At 37.9% G+C, this 23,666-nt stretch overlaps 1 long non-coding RNA gene across 2 annotated transcripts in view; it reads right to left on the bottom strand.

The window, feature by feature from the left end:
* LOC308189050 overlaps nt 1–23,666 on the bottom strand; it is a 522,677-nt gene that overhangs the window by 352,557 nt on the left and 146,454 nt on the right. The window lies entirely within an intron of this gene.

The following is a 23,666-nucleotide window of genomic DNA, read 5'->3' as shown; positions in this document are numbered from 1 at the left end:
AGGAGTTACTACGTACAGCAAAGAAGATGTACTTTTTTCCTGCAAGGGTGTGTTTGGAGGAATTCATTTGAATTTTTTTTTTTAAATAAGCTAGGAAAAAAAATGGTGAAATTGTATTTGAATGAGGAAAGATTTGAAGAGGATAATATTAAAGTGATAAAGATATAACTACTTAAATAAAAACATATTGTAGCAAAATGGGCTGCTATCATATTATTACTTACAATTAGATAGCAAAATGCATTTTCTCTGTCATAAGGGGATTGATCTTCTGTGTGAGATGCTAATCTAGAAAGCAACAGAAAACATATATATTCATTTTCCTTTAAATTTTATTCTAATAACCATATATGCTATACTTTCAGTCTTTCATTTTGCTCAATAGCCTGTAAAGTTAAACTCCCTTAAGAACCATATATATTTAAGGTTCTCTGCCTGCATGCTTATGTGTGTCTTCCTTAGTCTTACATTTTTTTTAAAAGAACATGTGAAATCTAGGAAGCCATGAACCTGAATCATAGTACGATAGGATCTCAAGAACAGGCTGGGATCACTGCCAGCTGTCTAAAGTGCAACACACAGTACACATTGTTAGCAAAGACAGTCAAGTGCACATCTGCGTGCTTCAGAAGTATTTTTCTTGCAGATACAGTGGAAGAGCACTTTAGTCGAGTTCAGTAATGAACTGATTAGACTGGCTTTGAAATTCAAGTGAAGAGTAGTATTATTTCTTGAGGGCTCCTGAACTACTCTAACAAGTTCACAGCAAAATAAAATCACCAATGGAAAAAATAAAATGAAATGATAGAAAACCATCTCCTCCCCTCCCATAAATAATAAAATAAATCCGCTGCTGCTGTTCTGAGGGAAGGCTGGCGGAGAGCTTCAAAAGGTCACCATAGCTTCCAATGAAATAAAAAATTGGTACTGAAAATTTGCCACCTTGGGATTTAAAACAGTTAAAAAGGAAGGAAAAAAAATCAGCTCTCAAGCTTTCCTTCCAAAGCCACAGAAAACAGTCAGGGTGACTATGATAAAGGGCACTGCTCTGATGGAGGCAGAACAGGGCACATGAAATATAATTAATTTCTATCATTTAACCTTTAATTAAGAGCCAAAATGTAAGAAGACCATCCATCTCAAAATCAGATATTTCAGTTCTACCCAAGTGGCCTAGTATACACATGTCTGAGTGAGCAAGCACTTCACACTCCAACAAAGGATGGCCACATTTCTAATTCTAAAGACTAGACTCAGTTATGTTCAGTTTTCTGCCTGCACTTCTGCTGCTACTACCCCTGGATGACACTTTGCTGGATGCTTAAATTGCTAAAAATTATGTAAGTCACATTTCATTACGTTGTGCACTGTGAAACACCTGATACACTTTGATCTGTGTTAACACAGACTCTGTTACATAGACCAGAAAGAAACATTGACAAGAAATAAATAAATAAAAAGTATTAAGTGCAAACCTTTTTAAAGGATGGTGAAGTAAAATAATAATAATAATAATTATAATAATCTTCCTATTAAATACACAATGCTGAGCATATGTTTTGTTTTGTTTCGGTTTGGTTTTTTTTTTTACTATTTTCTACCAAGTGGTCAGGGATTGTAATGCCTCTGCCTGCCTCTCCTTCACATCCTTCCCCCCCCCCCCCCCCCCCCCCCCCCCCCCCCCATCACCACCACACACACATCCCAAAATAGGAATCAGTTTGGATGGAGGGATGCCCACAAAGCTAATGTCAATTAGGCTGTTGGAAAACCCAGAGAAACTTCCTTCTGAATTACTGGATTGACGCCAGTTCAAATGGCAGTTTTCAGTCCCAGTTTTCACTGAAGTTAATAATGGGTTTCTTTATTCTTTCAAATAAACAGAAGTGTCAATTCACAAAATTAAAGATAAATCACTTACACAAACTCTTTTAACTGTCCATAGCTGCCTTGCTGGTAGAAATAGCTTTAGCAAATAGGTGTTTTTGTTGTTATTGTTTTATTTTGGTTTGATTTTGTTTTTCCCCTCAGGGCAACACAAGAAAAACAACAGAAGACAGGAAGGGATATGTGACTTTGACTTATTTTTATGGTTTTTCACTTCAAGCATTAAATTTCCCTGCTCCCTACACAGTAGTGGGTCTGAAAGGATTGAAGCAGAACTGAGTTACTTGTACACTGCAACCAGAATTGCTCTCATTCTGATTAGTACTAATTAGGGAACGCAGCTACTCGCTGAACAACAGAGCAACCTCCTCAAAATTTTGAAAGCTAAAACCATGGCTTTCAAGACAACCTAAATATATATCTACTAGCAAGACAAAATTTCAAACTAGGGATTTCAAGGGAACATTTTTGAAGCTCAGAAATTTGGGTTCCCAAATCTCAGTTCCTAATCTCAGTATTTTTGTATCGTCTAATCTGCATCTAACTGGACCTCCAGCAAATGTTGGCCTCAGGCAACTCCCAGGTGTCTGATGTGGACCCAGTTTGAAAACATTTCTTTCCCGATGCACTGTTTATAAAATCAACAATTTCTCCTTTTTTACATATTTACCATTTTGTAGGGACTTATCTTGCCTTCCCTGAAAAAGTTTCTTTGTTATTCATACACAGATATGTTGCCAAAGTGTAAGGAACTGTCAATATTTTGTCTGCCTTCAGTTTCTCACTCTGACAAGAACTTTCTGCAAGACCTTGGAAAACCACAACATCCTTTCATTCCTATCATTCCCACTTTTAAGTATTTTAAGTGGGATGAGAGGTCCTCTGTTTCTTTGTTCTAAAATGTTTGCACAAAACCCTGAAGAGCATCATGTTGAATAGGGATGGGATATTTCTGACAAGAAAATGAATAATTTTCTGCCACTTCTAATATACACTCAAGTCTTTCCAACACTGTTAGAAAGCTAGATGTACACAAATGAATGGTACATCTCATATGCTTCTGCAAACCAAAAGTTTGTTACTGCATTGGGTTTACATGGCAAGGGTTTGGTAGCTGGGGGGCTGCAATGGTGGCCTCTGTGAGCAGAGCCTAGCAGTTGCCCCCTCCAAAAAGGACCCATTGCTGGCCAGAGCTGAGCCAGTGAGCGATGCTGGTTGGCCCTCTGGAAGAGCAGATTTAAGGAAGGGAAGAAAAAAAACTGCTGCATCACAGCATCTGGGAGAAAGAGAGGAGTGAGAACGAGGCCTGCAGCACCCCAAGGTCAGTGCAGAAGGAAGGCAGGAGGTGCTCCAGGCACACAGCAGCAGTTCCCCTGCGGCCTGTGGAGAGGCCCCTGGTGGAGCAGGCTGTCCCCCTGCAGCCCATGGGTCCCACACGGAGCAGATCTCCACGCTGCAGCCCGTGGAGGAGCCCCCGGTGGAGCAGGTGGATGTGGCCTGGAGGAGGCTGCGGCCCATGGAGAGCCCCCGCAGGAGCAGGCCCCGGGCCGGAGCTGCAGCCCGTGGAGAGGAGCCCACGCAGGAGCAGGGGGTCTGGGAGGAGCTGCTGCCCATGGGGTACAGACCTGTGTTGGAGCAGTTTTGAAGAGCTGCTGCCTGTGGGAAGCCCACGGCATCCCGTGGGAGGGACCCCCTGTGGACCAGGGGCAGAGTGACTGTGAAGGAGTGGCGGACAGGAAGCGTTACGGACTGACCACAGCCCTCATTCTCCATTCCCATGTGCTGCTCAGGGGGAGGATGTAGAAGAGGGTGGATGGGGGGAAGTTATTTTAATTTGCTTTTTTTCTTGTTGTTTCTCACTGTTCTAGTCTGTTAGTAATAGGCAATAAAATATATTAATTTCCCTAAGCTGAGTCTGTTTTTCCTATGGCAATAATTGTTGAGTGATCTCCCTGTCCTTATCACAACTCTTGAGCCCTTTCCATCATATTTCTCCCCCTTTTCCTTTGAGGAGGGGCAGTGAGAGAAAGGTTGTGGTGGAGTTCAACTGTGTAGGTGGATAAACCCCCATAATTACTTAAGCCAACTCCTCTGAAGCTTGGTTCACTTACTGGTTTCTCCTGGATGCCAGCTGGATCCATGATATTTTTTTTTGCTTCTTTTCTGTTGTAGCATAGTAATTGTGGGTCTCTGCTGACTATCAGAAATTGCAAATTGAAAAATAATTGAATGCTACTTGCAACACTATTCTTATTTGTTTCAGAGTATTTCCCTATCCTTCATTATTTTGCCCTCAAAGCTATGTAGTACCTATGTACTATTTTTTTTTCCTTGCTTTGGCAGCAGGTGTAATATATCTAATATAACATCATCAATTACTCTGAAGCTTACAGTATCCAATTAATATTTATCCATATCCATATCATTGTTACCTATCATTATATATCCATCATTAAACCAGCAATTGAGTGATTTTTCATTCATGAAATGCTCTGTATTTAATTACTTTAGGCAATGAGAAAAATACAGCCTAAGCAGAAAGGAAATAGAACACACATAATGCACATTTTTTCTAAAAATATTTTACCCAGTATTTGATATTAGGAAAATGGATACTATAACCTCATTTATAACTCTTAGTTCCTATATAACTGATCATTCATAAACAGATACTCTGCTATATTTTGATGATTTTTACATGCTCAAATTCTAAGTTTTTCATAATTTCCCTACTAAGCTTTTGCATTAATTTCCCATTTCAACATTTTATTTCTGTCTTGGGCCATAAAAAATGTAATTGTTACCACTGAAGTTGCAGCTCTTCTACTCCCCAAAAGGCCAATTCATTTTACAAAGCACATACACTGCACAGCTTATTGGCCTTCAATTTCCATGATCAAATGTTAACACTACTTGGAGGAAACTTAAGTTAGGAAAATGCCAATGAGTAGTGAAGATGGCTCCTATAATAAGGATTTGTTGCCCAGCATTATAAAGTGGAGCTTTTATTGGAAACCATTTCCCCTGAGTTGAGCTATTCAACCTCCAAGCCATTAAAAAAGTAGTTTAGGTTTTCCACCATACCATGTGTATAGAAGAGCTAATTTCCGTCCCAAACAATAAGATGAGATGAAGTAGACAGTAACTAATGTGAATTGTTCCAAGCCAGCCAGTACTACAATTTCATATATATATATATATATATAATATATATACACACACACAATGTTTCTACAACCATTACAAAAAGTAGTAAAATAAGAAAAGAATTTGTGATTAACGATTTTTGGAAGTGTGTATATATGTTCAAAATAAGTTGGGGTTAACCTATGATGTTGGAGTTTTACTCAGATACTCATTTTTACTCTGAAGAAAAAAAAAAAGGATCAGATTCACTATTTAGAACTTCTTATCAATTAATTCAAATTCATATCATCTGGCAAACCATTACAGCTGGTATAAATCTGTGTTGGTTCCAATGGGTCACAAGATTTTGGATTCTGAAGAGATATATGTATTTGTGGAGGTGATATATGAGATTTACTGGCACAGGGTACTGAAAAATAGGGTAGGATAGCATTTTCATGCCATGTTTCATATTTTCATATTCACAAGTTATGATGCATAATGATCAATGTATGCTTTAAAACTGTCCTTTTCATGATTCATGTCATGAAGGGAGGGAGGGTATATTACATTAGGACAGAATGACTGTAGAAGGAAAAAAGGCATAGCAAAAAATAACTCTGATATCTGAAATTCACCATGATGTACAAAGCTTTTTGACTGACTTTAAAGTTTCAGACAAACACCTTGAAAGGAAACATGTAAAATTAAGATCCGAGTGTTAAGGTGTATTTGGTGATTTGATTTTTAATGCAAGGTATAAACATTACTTTCATATCAGGGGAAATTTGTATAAGCTAAAACTTGATTAATGATATGTTTTGTTGTTGAAGTTGTTGTTGTTTTAAAGGTAATAATCAATACCTTAACAAATGCAACTTACAAGGCTCATGATTCAATTAGATACAAATTATTCCATGTGACAATGCTGTGTTCAGGCATAAGAATATATAAATGTAGTACTTTCCTTGTCAGAATTAATAATAAAGACAAACCATGGCAATAGATTAGTTTTCAACAGCTATTAAATTATTTCATTATATCCTCAATTACTTTGCACCACTATATTTTTAATATCTAGATGGACAGAATAATTTAAGGTAATAAAAGATTCCTTCATTGTGATGTGGTTTCAATGAATCCTGCAGTTAATTTGTCCCTAGAAACTTACTGAGATGTATAGGTTTGCTTATCTATTTTTACTAATGGAGTCACTCCAGTTTCATTAAATGATTTTTATATAATGAAATTGAACTACTTTTGAAATACTTTGCATAAAGTAGGGATTCTTTTTTCATATCTAGTTTTGAGAAAAGATGAGAAAATAAGGGAACAAGATGACTGAAACAACTTGACAAATTTAATATGAATTTGTGAAATGTGGTCAATTCAAATCTGTATTTTGACTTTTTCTTTTAATAAAAAATAATCGCCATCAAAATCTGGTTCCACTCCCCAAAAGCTATATTTATTTGCTACTTTCTAACTAATTAGAAGAACTTTTAACATTTTCTCATTATCCACATTGTTTGATACCCAAAGATTATGTCAGTTTCAAACTTGATCTTTTTACTTTCTACATTCTAGGATATATATATATATTTTAATAGGAAAATTTCCTAAGTTCCAGGTAAAAATGTATCAAAGACAGTATTCTCTCAGTCCCTTCTGTGCCCAAGAAGCATAATAAAATGTGCTTGAAGAAAATAGCTAGCCATTTATTTATTGATTTATGTTAAATTCTTGAAAACTCCATAAATGGGGGAAATATCATAAAGTACCAAACCTTTTTAAAAATATAAAATAAAGAAACACTGCAACAAACATTATGGAGCCCAGAACTGTTCTGACCACTTAGTGTAGCAGCTGCAGCCAGTTACATTCAATAATCATAGAACAGCTTGGGTTGGAAGTGACCTTAAAAAATCATTTAGTTCCAACCCCCAGTAACTCTTTCAGTAAAAGATACCGGAATATTTATATTAGCTATTTATTTTTTGTATTAGATATTTGTAAAATATTTTTTCCCCAGATAACATTTCTTTTTGTTTTCCCCAAACTACAGATTAGTTTATGACCTGCATGGATTTTCTTTTAACTCTGGACTTTTACTTTATTTTTCATACTAAACATGTTTGCATAGACAGACAGGAAAGAAGGTAAATAGAGAGAGAGGTACAGCTAAATAATCTAAAAGTTTGTGTTTCATTTGTTCCTATACAGACAATTTTCACACACCCCAGTTCATGACTTCCCAGTATCTTCCCATAAAAGAATTCACTACGATATTCTTAATAAATCCATTTTTAATGCAATTATATGTATAAGCTACTACTTTTATTTATCACAACATTTATTTTTTATTTTAAAGTATAAGATGCACCTATTTGTTGAACACATTTATTACACAGAATTGGAAGGTCACAAGCCAAGTGAAATCATTTAGGTCTAGTGGCTTAACTGTTCCCCTTTTCCCTGATATGCATTTTGTTATCTCCAAAGTTCTTTTCATACTTTCTCTCTCTTTCAAGTTTTTATTTATTTATTTAGTTTTTTTCCCCTGAGGAATAAAAGCATCCAACAAACTTTTCTTTTCTGTGTGCCATCTACTATTTAACCATAGCAGTTACCCTTTGAGAGTATAAATACTCTTCTGACTTTGCTTTGCCAACCTTGTTACTTTCAATTTACAAATCCTTAATGTAACAAATATCCTTTCCTTTTAACTGTTCATGGACCTGCCTGCTGGACTTATTTTAGGATCTTTGTGTTTCTCATGAAAATAGTATGATGAGCAAATATATATATATATTTTTCCTAGCTTTTCATAAAGCTAGAACAATGCACCCTGCAAAGGACAGGAAGTCTAAACAGACTGCAAACAGTTCCCATTACAAAAGCAGTCAGGAATGAAAACTTGAACAATTATAATACCAATTCAATTAAGCAAAGCAGATAAGCAAACACTTACTTTCTCAGTTAAGAACATACATAAAAGCTATCCCAGAAGTGTTTTTTACTTCCTATCCAAATCACTCTGATGTTGAATATAAAATGAGACAGATCTATACTCCTCCAGTAGTTGAATTCATGCTCCTAGAAAGCACAGATCAAAATCTTTTAACATTAGGCGTATGGGACCAATCAAGGAGGCATGACCCTCCAACACAGGAAGTGACTGCTAGCTACACAAAGAGCATCAGACGGCAGTGACTATTCTGTCTCTTTTGTGCTTGTAAGTGGGAGAAAAGGTCCATTTAAACGAAAAAGCATTCCCAGATGAGAAACACCGATTTAGTTATTCAGTTATCTAACTCAAACTAGCATGATGATTCTCAGTACATAAAAGTGTGTGTAGGAATTTCCGTAAAGAGCTTCAGTTCACAAATGTAATATGCTACCTAAATCATTTGTGTCTTCTTTAAATACTTAGGAGTATCTGTTCCAGAAGGATTTTTAACAGCATATTGAAGATACTGTCTTTGCAATATTAGTAAGTCTTAAAGGAAGTTATCACATATTTGCACATGTAGGTATACTTGAGCACATTTTACAAGAACACTGTAGAGGTTAGAAAACAATTGACCCTGATTAAAAATCCTTTTTGGAAAACAAAATAAAACAAAACAAACAAACAAACAAAAGAACACATTCTTATTTGTTACTGTTTCATAAGATTTCAGATTTTTTTCTAAGTTTGGACGACAAAGACAATTCTACTGACAAGGTCCAAGAGTTGCAAAATATATTCTAATACAAAAGGTGATTATTCACTTGTATTAATCAATGTAAAAAAAAATTACAAACATTTCTGGTGTTAAATATTGTTTAAGGGTGTTTTCTCCCACTACATAGTCCATTAAGAAGGGCTGCATCACTTGGTGCACTAAGTACTCTGAAAAGTAATCTGAAATCACTTGAAAAGGAGCATGTTTGAATATGATGCTAAAAATCTACTACTTTTCAGCAAGAAAGTGTTAACTTCTATCTGCATAAGTTGAAAAAATGAATGCAGAAAATTGGCTCAGAGCAAGACATTATTTTTATTTTATTTTATTTTTTTACCCAATTTATGATGGCAACCATTTCAGACCTAAAAATAATGCACAGAACTCCTTAGGAATTTTAATTTTCTGAAATGAACAAAGTAGGGACAACTACATGATGAAATATGAGGTAATTCAGAAGACTGAAGCTCTCAGCTGTAAGACTATCATTATTGTTTCATAAAAATTAGAACAGAGAAAAAATACATATATATACATATATACATATTTCCTAATGTGCATTTCAGCTCACTAAGCAGATTACTGTAATTGAAGATTAGCAGGTTATCTCAAATTTTTGTACTACCATCTAGAATTGCCAATGAAAATTGGCCATCTGTGGCAGCCTCCATTTGAAGAGCTTGAAAGTTTCAAGTGTGACAGGCATAAACTGGGGGGAAATCAGCACTTTTATAAATAGCATGCTAGGAAGTACAGAGATCATGACCTATATGACCTATACAGAAGCACCCACCACACTCATTACACTTATTTGAGTGTGGACACTGGATCCCATAATGCACCAAATGTTCTTAGGTGTCCACACAGATCTTGCTGGGATAACAAATGCTACAGAGAGCAACTGGGAAGCCTGGAGCTCTATGAAATAGAAAGGACAATTCATCAGTGTGAACAGAGGACGCAGTGTTTATGAAAGAAAGATCAGATGTGATGCTGCCTTTACCTTCATTGGCAATATCAAATCTCAGCATGCCTCCCTCCTTCTAGCCATAAGACCCTCAACTATGCTTTCTCTCTTTCTCTCTATTCCTTCCAAGTTAATTTCCTCCAAATCAATTTCACTGTTTCCATCACCTCAGGAGACAGGATGTTCCTTCAATATCCTAGTAACTGACAAACATGTGCTTTCTTATTCTCATTACAACACAAGGAAAACTCATTACATGCTGGGAGATGGCTGTCTTATTGCTGGTTTTACTCTGAAAATATGCTTTCTAATATACCGTGGAAGAGATACTTATGGTAGTGAATCTTTAATTCTGGAAGGTGCCTATTGGGAGTGATATACTGCTTTCTGATATAGACAAACATCTTCCATAGATTGCAACTTTGCAATAGATCTGACATCTGGAGCACTCGACCTGAGTGGGGGGAAAAGCTGGTCAACGCCAAGCAGAAAACAAAGAAACACACCTATAGGGTTTGCCAAGAGAATGCTGCCCATATAGTACCTTTTCCTGCCTCCTCTGTTTCTCCCAGTCCCTCAATTTCTTCTGGGTTTTCTAGTATTTCCCCTTTGCCCTGACTGAAGACATACCAAATTCCCTTGGTAGTAGCCAAGGACCTGTATCTTTTAGGAAAAAGCAAGTTCTTTGCTGCTTTGGTCCTTACATTGCAGATGGTAGGGTCCCCTATATCACTGCCTGTAGCATGAAAAATACTGTATAGAAACTTGACACAAAAGCTCTTGTTCCCTGTTGAGCAGGAGCTCAGCTATATTTTCATGCATGCAGTTAAGCAGCAGAAGTGATTTTTCACTGTGGTCAAATCAATAGATGCAGTAACAGTAAATGTCACATGAGAACTTGCTATATTAACAACTTAGATGAGGTGAGATTGCCTACATGATTACCAGTTAAAGTATGACCATTTCCACTACACCATTTTGATAGCCATCTCACAGATATATCCCATGGCATTTTGAGTTCAGTGCCTTCAGTGAAAGCTGAAGGTTGAGGAATATACATAGGTTGCTGTAGTGACCCAGATGTTTTGTGAGTCAGGAAACTGCATATCCTGCTTGTGTGGTAGAGTGTTTGGTTTGTTTAGTGTATAGTGGTTTGATGTGAAAGAACAATAGAAGGCTCCATATTGTGGAGCCCATGTCTCATCACCTGTGTATCAGAGAGGTCACACGGGGAACTGCACTGAAAGCTCTTGCACAGCATCCTAAGCAGATACACTTCTTTCACAAAATGAATGTTCAAAGACATGTTTGCACAAACAAGGTAATTTTGGGTGTATTTTACTATATACTTGTGAAAAAGTTTTCTATAATGAGTGAAAAAAACAGGGACAAGGAGTGCAAACCTCTGTAGTGTACAACATTTTATATATTACTGAAGCAAAATAACTGTTCTTGAACATTTAAAGAGTAAATTAAATCTTCTGGTATCTTTATTTTATTTTTTTCTCCACAATTTCTGCAAAACCCAGGGTTGATTCTACTTTCAAATATAACAAGCAACACCTTGTGCAGACTAACAAGCTGGGTAAAAATTTCAGAAATACACTGCTGATTTTGAATCTTAAATTACATTAACTTTCAGCACAAAGACAGACTGTTCTATTCGTTTTTATATCAACCTATTAGCTATTCTGTGGCTATTTTGTCCTGAAGATTCATTCATTCTTCTCTATGATTAAGCTGAAGCCTAATAGCAAGTTTCTATTCTAAGAAAAAAAATAAACTTTAAGTTTTTTAAATATCACTGGAATGTTTATCTGGCCACTCTACTTTGTGAAATGGGGCCTTGCTTTGTTGAGCAGTGTCTAAAGCTTTTTTTCTGCTACTTGCAAACACTCAGTTAATTTGTTTGTAATTTATTTATATCTGTCCTGCCTTAACCCAGCACCACATTCACTCTCCCCAGGTGGGACGGGAGAAAGAATCAGAAAGGAAAAAGTGCGAGAGCTCACGGGTTGACATAAGGTCTGTTTACTAGGTAAAGCAAAAGCCACATTTACAAGCAAAGCAAAAGAAGGAATTAATTCACTGCTTCCCAGGGGCAGGCAGGTGTTCAGCCACATCCAGGAAAGCAGGGCTCATCACACATAACGGTTTCTCGGGAAGACAAATGCCGTCACCTCCCTCTTTCTTTACCCCAGCTGTTATTTCTGAGCATGATGCCACACGGTGTGGGACCACCGTGACCACCTTTGGTCACCCTGGGCCAGCTCTTCTGGCTTTGTCCCCTCCCAGTTCCTGGTGCACCCCCAGCCTCCTTGCTGGCAGGCAGCATGAGGAGCAGAAAGGTCCTTGGCTCTGTGTAAGCTCTGCAGCAACTGAAACATCAAAACAAGTGGTGTTATCACCACCACCAAGTGCTGTTATCACCACTATTGTTATCAAAAATTCAAAACACAGCATTGTATGAGCCTCTGTGAAGAATAGTAACTCTGAACCAGCCAAATCCATGACAATATCACTTATGTGCTTAACATGTAAACTTCAAAATCTGTCTGAGAATCAGTGAAAAAGTGCAAAAATTCAGATGCAGAAAAAGGCAAACATCTTTAAAATCAGATTAGCAACTTTGGTTTCCACCACGAAAGGCAAGGTAGCTCAGAGTACCAAAGAGATGATAATGTTACCACCTAAAGTAGTGTTTGCCCACATATTTAATAATATGTGCAGCTCTTGTGCCCTTAGGAAAGATAATAACGATGATGATGATGATAATGTCAGAAAAGGGAACCAAAGATGATTAGAGGAATGCAATGCTTTCAAGAAAAGAATGACTAAGTAAACAAAGACTTTTCAGCTTACAGTAGAGGTAACAGGAGCCATGGTGAAAATGCTAAGAGATGGCACTTAAAGTAGGGAATAGCTGCTTTGTTGGACTCCTTGCCAGAGGACATAATAGAGTCTAAATTTTACATGGGCTCAAGGGAAGACTGAAAAAAAACTAATGGAAAAGAAATCCATTTAGCTAAATACGTAAAATTCACATCTAGTTCAGTCCTGAGGCTGGGAAAGTGATCAGAGAAAGAATCCTATTTTGTCCTATCCTTATCCTTCCCTAATTGTTCATATATGGCAACTACTGGAAGCAGCACACTGAACTGAACAGTCCTTCACTCTGACCAAGTACAGCCGTTTGTATCTTCTTATAACCTCAAACTGACCCTTTCCTCCTTTACATTCAGTGGAAAACTTCAGTTGTTTCCAGTAAGGGTTACATTACATTCATGCTTAAACAACTACCTGTCTTTATAACACTTGAAATCTTATTTCTTTCTAACTGATGACCTGACAGGGTAATTTCATTCTGAAAGAGAAATCACTGATAGAAAATCAGGCATTTTCTCCTTAGGTCCTATTTTTCTTCTTTCTTCTCCATCTCCAACCTATTAATTTGAAGGAGAGATGTCAGTGGAAATATGGTAGCTATGAAGTTACAAAACATCCAGCCCTAACTCATTTTTGTTAAGACGTGCATGAGGGAAAAAATAGTAGGTATCGTCCTTTGCTGTTATACTCTGTAGAACAAAATCCTGTTGGCATGGCTTTTCAGGATATGACATTATCAGATCTGGGACATGTAGCAAGTTTCAGGATTTGGGCACACGACGTAGCCGTGAGATAAACCTGGACCTGTACAGTCAGAGCTCATGCAAATACAGCCTGTATAGAAACCAGCCCCAGGTGTATGCTACCAAGTGGTTGATCACATAGGAGCAGACATGTCCAAAATACCCACTTCCTCACAAAAACACAGTAGCCATGTAACACAAAAATCCCATATCATTATGATTTGAATCAGATCTTCAAAGAGAGCTACAAATCTAAAGCTTAGCGATAACTTGGCTCATCCTTCAATGTATTAAACCTATGTGATCTATTTTGCTATCAAAACTTATTTCTCAGTTGTCAAAATCACATAAATAATTACATAGTTAGTTTTTGCATAGCTTTTAAATAACGGTCCAAATCCTTCTTTGCTTTTTTATCAGAACAGGTACTGCCATTCTGCCTTGTAAGAGAACAAAGTAGGCTGTAGTTCAAGCACCAGCCAGCATTTTCCCTTTGTTTTTCTGATTGCAGGCTGATTACACAACACTAATGAGAACTTTTATTTATTTACCAAGATGAACAGAAGCCAAAACAGAGAAAATGAAAAACGTTAAATCTTTAAAGAGATCACTTTTCCCTGTCATAATGGAGCTGTGGGCAGTGTTCCTTTTACTGCTACTGAAAGAAAAGAAGGATGGGGGTTGGGGAGGATAGGGGGCGAATGAGGCATTGCACAGGCTGAGTTTTACAGTAGCTATCTTCTGGCTCACCTCCCAGACATTATGTCGTCCTGTCATCATGATGAAGTCTCTGTCCCATATTGACATTTATTCTGCAGGTAGAAGGCTATTTGTTCTCAGCTGCTGTATCTCTGCTCAGCTTCACTATCTTCAATGATACTATGCTAATGTACAGGGGTAGAGCATCAGACAATTAGGAACTATGCTCCCTGCTTGCTTTTGGAGCCCTTTCTCAAATGAGAAGGTAATTCTGGCTTTTTAAGGATTCAAATATTTTGTAGATGTAAAACAAAACTAAACAAGACAACAACACAAAAAACCTTGCAACAACAACAAAACACCAATACAGCAGTTCCTGTGATGGCACTTCCAACCAAGGCGTTTGTACATTTGAATTTCTTGGAATTAGCAAAGCTCTCATCTCCCTGTTATACTGAGTAGCTCATGAAGATGCATATTTTATTCACCTATTCCTAATGGACATCTGTAATTAAAATAAAAATAATTAAAAAAATAGAACCAAAAATATTCTAAGATCTAATTTGTCATTAAATAAGCAGCATATATTGCTAGTCATTTTCATTTTTTCAAAAACTGCTTAAATATCATTACAAAATCAAATGAGGCTTCTTCACAGAACCAATCATGCTGTTCTCCTTCATAAAAACCTGAAAGAATAGTCATATTACACAGTACCTAATTTAGAGAAGTGGTATCATTATAAGCATTACAGCAGATTTAACATGCTTCACTTTTGCCTCTTTGCAGATGCCTGGAATATCCAGTCCTGTACAAGTTATATGTATCTCATCCCTTTTCCTCATGGTTGTTCATCCCAAGCTGCCACTGCCTCCTCATTCACACTATGTACTTCCCACTTCTCATCGCCACTGTCAGCATAAGTCCTGAACTTGGCCTTGTACATGCCATATTTTGCACATATATTGGCATACTTCACTAGCTTAGAACCAATGTATCCAAGACCTACAATGACAGCTTTCACCAGCATGGGAAATTAAAAGTGGAGCCTACAGCCTCCTTAAGAGACCACACAACATCATTCCTCTCACTCAGTACCTTAATCAGTACCTATCCCTGGGGCTGACCCTAGCCACAGCTATCACTCTGAACCAGCGCCAAAAGCTGTGCAGAAATCCACTATATCAATTTATTTCTCTATTTTTGAGTTGTGCTGTCTTGTACTTATAGCCTGATGAGTTGAAACATTGTGTTTCTTATATTCCAGAAAATGAACTTTTCTGTTACAGGACTTTATCCCAGACCTGGGCAATTTCAATCAGTTAAGGTCATGGAAGTCATGTGATTACCTCATACGTCATGAGATTAAAGTTTTTTTTTTTTGGTTCATTGATTGGCTGTTTTTTTTTGTGTGTGTTTTTTTGTTTTTTTAATTTTGTCATTTCTGAGTGTGCAGGATGAACACAGGTAAGAGACTTCCAAGACTTTCTCCATGTCCAAGGAAGAAATAGGTTTAGTCTAATTTATATTCATGGCTGCACAGCAAAGTTGACACTGATGAGGGTCATCACATTGCATGGACATTGTCATATATGTTCTCTTCCAGCTATGTCCTTTTTGCTCTGCTGTGCTGGCAGCAGGGAAAGACAGCACAAAAATCTCTGCAAAGTCTTCTGATGAAGAAAGAGTTGACTCTCTCCACAGCTTGAAGTATGCCCTGTGAGCACAATAAAAATAATCTATTTACAGTGTACTTTTTGGCTATACTAAAATGCAACCAGTGAAAAGCTCTAGGCTATAGTCTGCTCTTTGTTGACTACCTCATCTCTCAATGCATAATACAAGCCGGCATGTCATCATGTTTTCCTACTGCCAGCAGATATTGAGCTCAGTTAGATATACACAACCCACTGAACAAGACATCCACATAATAACAGTATGAGATGTTGTATTATGCCTTGATAACCCTGGTCTGAGAGTCAGAGTTCTCATTTTAAAATAAAATTTTTTAAAAAAAGAATGCTATGTTAATTTTCTGAGTAAAGATTTTAGGCCACTTTTACAGTCATTCGGTGGTATGAATTCAATGGTGCATTGTTGTTAAACTAATATGTATATCCTCAGTTGGTGCTGAAAGCAAAATATAAGGAGAACTGTTGAGTTCAGAATTGATGTTTAATATGATGCACTAATGTAAAATCCATTCGAATTTTCAGAAGGATCTCTATAATGTCTATAACACAGGAAATGTTTCTGTCTACCAGGATTAAAAGGACATAGATTTGAGGTATCACAAAGGATTTCTTTTCAAAGAAGTGCACCTGTAACTCAAATCAAAACACATGTAACCAGTACAGGCCATATGCTAAAGACATTTAGACTAGTTTAACTCCTGATTAAAATTCAATTAACTGAATTTAAACTTTGCTGAAATAAGAAAGGAGTAGCTGTATTAGAAATCCATCTGTTTGCAAATTTTGCAAAGGGCACAGCTAAGCTAATTTACAGATGAGGATATTTAGATGAGCGTATTTTTCTATCAAGATAAAATCAGAATATTCCACCTTCAACTACGAAGACCTGTAAGAATAAGATATAAAAAAATATTAAATTGTTTCCTGTCGTTGGCAGCTTTCTAAAGTGCTATGCACAGATTTTGCCTTAGAGCAAAAAAAACTATTAAGTTGTTGGCCACAGTTGCCTTAGTTGAAATCACAAGGGTTGCAAGAGATATTGCAGAAGATATGGTCTACCACAGAAAACCAGTTCAGAGCTATTCATCAAAATAATAATAATTAATAATAACAATGATATTGGTATAAACTGTATTTGTTTTTATGAAGGTGTTGTATTTTTACTGGAGTTTAATTATTATTTTTAAATAAGAATGGGTGTAGTGGTTTAGTTTAGTGAATAATGTTGGTGGTAGGGGGATGGTTGGACCAGATGATATTGGAAGTCTTTTCGAACCTTAATGATTCTATGATTCTATAAATGATATAATTATATCAATAAATTTGCTGCCAAGAAAATAAGATTAAATCTTATTAAATCTTATGCTTATTTTCTTTAATGCAAGAATAAATTTTGAGGTAATTGTTGTATTTTGCAGCCACAGCTATATTCTGGCTAATTTGTGACTTGAAGAAATTTTGATAAATTCCTTCACAAAATGCCTGAAAGTATGATTTCTCTTTTTAAAGCAACAGAAAGAAAAAGTAATGAAACATTTTGTCAAATTCACTCTCAATAAACAAATGTATCTTTCTAAAACAGATAAATATGTCTTAGAAGGAAACTACACAGCATAAAAAAGAAAGAAGAGGAGCAAAAGATTATCAGTCTCAGAATACTTTCAGCTGAAAAATAGTGTTTCATTTGCAAGCAAAATGCAAGCCACAACCTAAGTACTTGCCAGTAAGTTTCACATACCAGAGTCTGTTTTAAGTTCTAAATTCAGAGCAATTTCACCATACCTTCCAAGAGTCTTCAACATCTTAAAATCCGTACTTCACTGCATACATCTTCTCTTTTACTGCATACAGTACAGGAGTTAATGAGTTAATGAAAGGTGGCTAGATATGGGTAAGGCTACTTTTTCATGATTTTTACATCTCTTTTCAATTAAAAGTTGTAGTTGATTCTGTTTCACAAATGCAACAAACCTGGATTGGTCATATACTTGGTTTGCAGGATAAATTATATAGCATGGATGGTAATAATTGAATAACATACCTAACAGCAGCTCTGCTAAACTGACCCTACTTTTTCTTTAAACTATAATAGTGCCTGAATGTCAACAGGTTTTGGTTGTTTGTTTACACTTTAAAGGGAACTGAGTAACTATTTTTTTTCTCCTTTCATTTTCCTGTCACGTTTAAATCAAAAACAAAAATCACACCCAGATTAATTTATGAGGTACTAAGGCAGTTCTAGATATTATCTATTGGAAACTACCTTTAAGCTCTAAACTTCTCAAAAGAGATTCTGCAGAGGATGGCTATGAGTCTGTTGCTACTCACAGCCAGATGAACTAAATGCAGATGAAGCAGACTGCTGGCAAATGCTTTTGTCAGTCTGTGAACACCAAACATCAGAGCTTGCTCTTTATTGCCTAAGATGTCTCCTTACTAATCAGTCACTTAATGTGTTAGCAATACTAATATGTGTCTATTATCAAACAAACATGGAACACAAATAGGTACGTTCCCATAGACTAAAATCAACAGGTTCATTCATAAATAAAATTTGCAAATTCACGATGGGGCAATTTAGAGGCAACAGCATACGCTCAAATGACAGTAGTTTAAAAAAATCCTAGTGCATCAACAAAGTCATGGTACCTTCATGTATTCTTGCTCTTTCAGCAAGGAAATTCAGCTTAGACTAGTCTGCTAGTTAAAAGTTAAAAAGAGTAGTAAGTAGGATGAGGAATGGATGACAGCTACATCCATACTTCTACACATCTGATCATGAGACTGGATTAATCAAGACTAATTAACAGTGTTCTGATCATCTGTAATATGCACGTTTTCACATCAGCTCTGTTATGCTCAGCAACAGTGTGGTCCATTCATTAATGCCTTCTTTGCATCTGTCTTTACTAGCCAGACCACTTATCCTCAGGGTACTCAGCCTCCCAACCTGGAAGTCTGGGACGAGGAGCAGAAGAAACCCCACATTTCAGGTGGAAACAGTTAGAGACTGCTGCTCCACCTGGACTGTCACAAGTGCATGGGGCCAGATGGGATCCACCTGCTGCTCCATCTGGACTGTCATAAGTCCATGGGGCCAGATGGGATCCACCCGAGGGTGCTGAGGGAGCTGGCAGATGTGATTGCTGGGCTGCTTTCCATCATCTATCAGCGGTCATGGTCATCCAGAGAGGTCCCAGATGACTGGAGACTTGCTAATGTGACACCCATCTATAAGAAGGGTCACAAGGAGGACCCAGGGAACTACAGGCCTGTCAGCCTGACCTCGGTGCTAGGAAAGGTGATGGAACAGGTCATCTTGAATGCAATCATGCAATGTATGTAGGACAACTGGGGGATCAGGCACAGACAGCATGGGTTCATGAAAGGCAAGTCCTGCCTGACCAACCTCATCTCCTTCTATGACCGGGTGACCCCTCTGGTGGATGAGGGAAAGGCTGTTGATGTAGTCTACCTAGACTTCAGCAAGGTCTTTGACATGATCTCCCACGGTATTCTCCTGGAGAAGCTGGCTGCCCATGGCTTGGACAGGTACACTCTTTGCTGGGTTAAAAAACTGTCTGGATGGCTGGGCCCAGAGAATAGTGGTGAATGGAGTGAAATCCAGATGGCAACCAGTCACCAGTGGTGTTCCCCAGGGGTCGGTGTTGGGGCCCATCATCTTCAATATCTTTACTGACGACTTGGGTGAGGGAACTGAGTGCAGCCTCAGTAAGTCTGCAGACAACACCAAGTTGGGGGGAAGTGTTTATCTGCTGGAGGGTAGAAAGGCCCTGCAGAGGGATCTGGACTGGATGGGTCGATGGGCAGAGGCCAATGGGATGAGGTGTAACATGGGTAAGTGCCAGGTCCTGCATTTTAGCCACAAAAAAAACATGTAGCGCTACAGGCTTGGGGGCAGAGTGGTTCGAAAGCTGTGCGGAGGAAAAGGATCTGAGGGTGCTGATTGATGCTCACCTGAACATGAGCCAGCAGTGTGCACAGGTGACCAAGAAGGCCAACGGTAGCCCGGCTTGTATCAGGAATTGTGCAGCCAACAGGACCAGGGAGGTGATCATCCCCCTGTATTCTGCTCTGGTGAGGATGCACAAGTACTGTGGTCAGTTTTGGGCCCCTCAGTACAAGAAGGACATAGAGGCCCTAGAACGTGTCCAGAGAAGGGCTACAAAGATGGTGAAGGGCCTGGAACACAAGTCCTATGAGGAGCGGCTGAGGGCACTGGGGTTGTTTTGTCTGGACGAGGCTCGGGGGAGACCTGAGTGCTCTCTACAACTACCTGAAAGGAAGGTGTGGGGAGATGAGGGTTGGCCTCTTCTTGCAGATAACTAGTGAGAGGACTAGAGGGAATGGCCTCAAGTTGCGCCAGTGGAAGTTTAGGTTGGAAATTAGAAGATATTTCTTCTCAGAAAGAGTAGTCAGGCATTGGAATGGGTTGCCCAGGGAATTGGTGGAGTCACCGTCCCTGGGGGTGTTCAAGGAAAGGTTGGACCTGGTGCTAAGGGACACGGTTTAGTGAGTGACATTGGTAGTAGGGTGATGGTTGGACCAGATGATCTTGAAGGTCTTTTCCAACCTTAATGATTCTATGAATAGCATGAAACAATTCTTTATTACAGAAGTCAATGCTTTCTTTCAAATGCTTCACCAAAGGATGCTAGCAGTTGAGAAACCATCAATATTTAATCCATACACAGCAGATAAAGCTGCACAATCTCACTGGAAAGCATACTTTTGTGCCAACGTTATTACAAAGATACACTGGGTAATAACTATTTGGTTACAAATTAACACAGGTTGGGAATACAAAAGAAGATCATTGTTTTAGGGAAAAATAATAAAAATATAGATATAAATACACCCAAACAAAAGTTGCTTTCACGTTAGTTTTCCTTCAGTACTGCTATGGTGATATGAAACAATGTTCAGCTGATCAGTGAATAACAAAACTGCTTATTCAGGCACAATATGGCAGCTCATTAAGACCTAAATATTCCTGCACGCACTTTCCTATTCTTTTCAGCAGCATAACATTTTGTTTCTCCTGTTATTCAGTTAATTTTTGTGTGCCTATCACAGCCCTCCCAAATCTGAAATTATGTTTCTTGAACTCAAGTGGCATCTGTAGGATGTAAGTTATGGAAAGAACAGACTGGAACATCCTGAAACACAACAGAATCTTCAAGAAAATGTAAAACCAAATGAACATTTCAAACCAAAATTCAGAAAACAAACAAAACAAAACAAAAAACCACAATGATGACAAAATATATTTCCAGGCAATCTATAGGATGGAATTACAAGGGAAAGGGAAAAGGAAAGGGAAAAAAAAATATATAAACTACTTCTCTCGTAGAAAAGCAATTAAGAGGGAAAATATTAATGGTTTTCACAAAAATAAGTGGACATTTATTATCTCTGACAGCCTGCCTTTTATGATAATATTAGTTTCCTCAGAGCTTTGTATGTTGGATTTATTCACTTTGAGTGACCTTTTAGAAAATAGATGAAGTCAACTATTATCAAAGAATTCGCAACAGACAGAAATATATGCTTGTATCACACCTCAATGTATAATACTTAATACACCTCAAAACATAATAGGCACTTTCCATGCAGCTCCTCCAAAAAGCCAAAACTGGGTTCAAGGTTCAGAAGGTAAAAATAAACAAATAAAATACTTGTGAAAGTACAGCAACAAGAACTAAAATCAGCTACAAAGGTTAAGAACATACCACCCACCAAATTTAAAAAAAAAAAAAAATCAGCAGCAAAAAAAAAAAAAGCACATTAAACCAGCTTCACATCTAAATATAACTACATCAAGACTTCAAAATATGCAAACCTTCGCTTTACCATGTGCTCATATTCACAGGAGAGATAGAATCAGGGCTTATTCTTGTTCCTATGTTTAAGATATATCCCAAGCACCTTCTTCTATAATATATGAACAACAAAAAAACAGTTAATTAAACCTACAAAACTGTGTTGCAGGAAACCAGGTGCCACTCAGAGGCATCTGCAGTTCATTCTAGACCTCTGCAGTAGTAAGGATGATGAACTGTCTTGATCTAGTAGATACCATCTGCACCTGTACCACATTTAATAAGATCCAGTGATGTCTTTAATCTCAGTTATTCCAATTAACTTGATTATGTCCTTTATTTATTTGTTTATTTATTATCATTTTTTATATTTAATTAAGCACATGAGAACACTCATGGGTGTTGGAGCTTACTTACCTATAATGTTAAATTGTTAGAACAGTCTCTAGGCCAACTACCACTTTCTGAAACAAATCCTGGATACAGTTCAGGAATTAGAAGACACATCATTCTAAATACACAGTTTGCATATACACTATATAGAGAATATATAGTCTAAGATACTTCAAAATTGCACCAGTTGGTTTGCAGTGGTTTGTGGTGCATGGCTTGCACCAGCTGTCCAGTTTAGAGAACTGAAGGGGGAATCACCCCCCTCCTTTATTTTTATTTTTTTCCTAAGAATATACATTTTCTGTAACCTTAGCTTAACACGGCATATACTTAGTGTTCATCCAAAGACAGACAAAATTAGTTTCTGCCATCAATACACCATGTAACATCCTGTTACATTAGTAACAGCAGCTCCCCTAAACAAAACGAACAAAACCAGCCATATATATTGCTTGTGGGATATAGGCTGGGCAAGAAGTATAGTCAGGATCCCAAACCTCAGGAAGGGGAATTTTCAACTGCTAAAATGACTTGTGGATAAGGGGTCAGAAGAGAGATAGGAGATATTTAATCATAGAATCATAGAATTATAGAATGGCAACTTGGGGGTACTCGTGGATGAAAAACTTGACATCATCCAGCTTGCAGCCCAGAAAGATAATTGCACCTTTTAGCCTCTTGGGCTATGTCAAAAGAACCATGGCCAGCAGATCGAGGGAGGTGAGTCTCCCACTCTCTGCTCTCCCAACACCCCACCTGGAGTACTGCTCTGGGGCCCCCAGAACAAGAGAGAAATGGGCCTGTTAGAGAAGGCCCAAAGGAGAGCCACAAAGATGATCAGAGAGCTGGAGCACATCTCCTGTGAAGAAAACTGAGAGAGCTGTAGATGTTTAGCCTCAGGAAAAGAAGACTCAGGAAGGAGTAGAAGGCTTGTAGAAGCCTTCTAATACCAGAAAGATGGGGAGAGACACTTCACTAGGGTGTGTAGTGATAGGAAAACGGGTAACGGTTTCAAACTGAAAGAGGGTAGATTCAGATGAGATATTAGGAAGAAATTCTTCACTATGAGGGTGGTTAGATACTGGAACAAGTTGCCCAGAGAGATTGTGGATGTCCTGTCCCTGGAAGTGTTCAAGGTCAAGCTGGATGGGACCTTGAAAACCTGATCCAGTGGAAGGCATCCCTACCCATGGCAAGGGGGGTTCAAAACAGATGTACTTTAAAGATTCCTACAAACTAAACCATTCTATGATTCTATTATTCTCTCTCTCTCCATATATATGTATTTAAATTAAATGTATACATTGACAGTACACCAGGGTCAATACTGGGTCCAGTCCTATTCAACATCTTCATAAATGACCTAGATGATGGGGTATTGCTTGCCCTCAGCAAGTGTGCTGACAATATACAACTGCAATGAGAGGCTGCCACAACAGAAGGTTGTGTTGCCACCCAGACAGACCTCATCAGGAGGAATGGAATGATAGGATCCTCATGAGAAGCAAGGAGAAGTGCAAAGTCGTGGGCCTGGGGAGAAACAATCCCAGGCACCAGTACCTGCTGGGGGCCACCCAGATGGAAAGCAGCTTTGCAGAAAAGGACCAGGGAGTCCTTGTGGACACCAAGTTAAACCTGAGCCATCAATGTACCCTTATGGCAAAGACTAATGGTAATCTTGGCTGGATTAGTGTTGCCAG

Source organism: Anser brachyrhynchus (assembly GCF_964034855.1).
Source record: "Anser brachyrhynchus genome assembly, chromosome: 2".
NCBI lineage: Eukaryota > Metazoa > Chordata > Aves > Anseriformes > Anatidae > Anser > Anser brachyrhynchus.
This window is presented reverse-complemented; position numbering and strand designations above follow the sequence as displayed.